The sequence below is a fragment of the Austrofundulus limnaeus genome, unplaced genomic scaffold (assembly GCF_001266775.1).
Source record: "Austrofundulus limnaeus strain Quisiro unplaced genomic scaffold, Austrofundulus_limnaeus-1.0 Scaffold59, whole genome shotgun sequence".
Lineage (NCBI taxonomy): Eukaryota > Metazoa > Chordata > Actinopteri > Cyprinodontiformes > Rivulidae > Austrofundulus > Austrofundulus limnaeus.
Window position 1 is genome coordinate 365,361 of NW_013952461.1, and position 2,102 is coordinate 367,462.

A 2,102-nucleotide genomic window follows, 5' to 3' on the forward strand; every position below is an offset into this window, starting at 1 on the left:
TGTGTGTGTGTGTGTGTGTGTGTGTGTGTGTGTGTGTGTGTGTGTGTGTGTGTGAGAACAGTTTGTGGGCCTGTCCGTTACCAAAATATCTCATTAACTAGTGAACAGTTTAATTTAACTTGCAGAAATAATCTGCTTACACATCTACAATTACCCAATTGTAGTTCCCAAAAAATCATACCACAGCCTTAAAAAAATAGCAAAAATGTCTTCAACTGAATCAGTTTTACACATAGTATCYTATATTTTGATGTGGTAGTAGTTGRMATCCCCAACACATATTCCCAATGCTAACAGATTATGCAAGATCTCCTGAGATGTTGCAAAACCACATTCATAATTTTTATTTTGAGGTTTAATAAAAATGTCTAAAACTCTATCAGTTCTTAACATAAAAAAAAATATTTTAGTTTATTACTCTGGTCTGGAAGTCAGGTGGGTTTTTAGTCTGAAAAAAGGYGCAAATTACCTTCAGTAATAAATATCAACTCCAAATAATTTTGCCTAATTGTCAGTGTGGTTGTCCACTGTCAAAACGTTCAACCCCAAAAGGCCGACGTTAAAATCTCTGAGCATGATTCAGACCTTTCCGTAACATTTCAATCTCTCACAGTCGACCTTTAATATTTTGACACTYGACTAAATTGAGAGGAGAAGCTAAAGCTCATCCTGCTTTGTCTTCCKCACAGATTGACATGACCCTGCTTCAATCATGCAGATCACTCTGGGGAACTGAAGTCCAACCCCTCCACMCTCCCACCTATTTCAACTCTGATCAAGTGGAGGCAACTGTTCAAAAAGAATTTCTGAACTAGGTTTAACCTGACGATGATGATGTGACTCTTAAAAACGAAGCAGGTACTTTTCATTCTTGTCCCCAAACCTGAGAGAAAAGCATCTGTAAAACTGGGTTCACTCGAAGTGTTTTCCTGCAGAAATGTCCGAGTAAAAATTACTTAATGCAGAATTTMAATTGACACAATTATGAGCTTCTGTAAATGAGCATTCTTCTTGCAGCAGAGGTAGAAAATACGGCAAAATTTGAAAATGCTGGTGAAATCAAATCTTATCTAAAGATGCTTAAAATTCAGTCATGTTACTAAACGGAAAAGTCAAACCCGAGTTTCTCACATGAGCAACCCAGATGGCTGAAATTCTGCCTCGCACGCTGAGCGTGTGGGTGCCTCTGTGTGCCCGTACGTATGTGATTTATATTTTTAAAAGACTTTTCAGATAGCGTTTGTTGTGCTGTACTTCTGCTCTGCGTGCTCCGATTACCTCTCGAAGCTGTCATCCCTTTGATTTAGTCCAGAACTGAAGAGACAAATGACCTTTCCTTTCAGCTGAGCAGAGCATTTTGTTTGACCTAAGACTGTATGAACAAAATATTAATGAAAGACAATATATTACTCACACAAGCCCGCATACGTTTCAAGATACTCCCGTTTTGAAAATGCATACATTTTTTTTTATAAGTACTTACAAGTACAAACTCAATCATGTTATTTTTGCTCCTTTGAACAGCTAGAATGCTTCTAGTTTCTGTGAACTACTTCTCACCTATACTAAACTTGGCCTAACCGTCAGTTAGAGACCTTTTAACGTAAACAAAATCGACCAAATGCAATCTGGGTCTCTATCTGCCCTCATCCGTAGATAACAAAGGTGGAACCTCTAGTGACTCCTAATTTAAGCGTCAGATTCCATCGACGAAGCAATGGAGAAAAAAAAAAAAACAATACAAAACTCCCAATCAGGTGTGGAGTTCAGTGTCTGCTTAACACCCGCATCTCAAAAACAACCCACAGCAATATTTCAACCCGTTATCACTGTTTGTATTTCCAGAGACAACAGGATGTGAGTATCTATTAATCTGACCTCAGAGGATGTGGCTCTGTCAGCTCAGAGTGCCACAGTCAGTTCCACAGATCCATCACTGAAAACACCTTCACGCCATCCATCACCGGCTGATATGGCTCTGCTTCCTGCTGCTTCAAGGGAAGCATGTCATTCAAACCACAAAGGGGGTCATCGAGTCCTGGCTGTACTGCAGCACGCACGCACACACACACACACACACACACACACACACACACACACAC

The 2,102-nt window shown here is 39.7% G+C and overlaps 1 protein-coding gene across 1 annotated transcript in view; it reads right to left on the minus strand.

The window, feature by feature from the left end:
* Nucleotides 1-2,102, minus strand: part of grm4 (glutamate receptor, metabotropic 4) — a 205,300-nt gene that overhangs the window by 95,703 nt on the left and 107,495 nt on the right. The gene's annotated exons all lie outside the window — the stretch shown is intronic.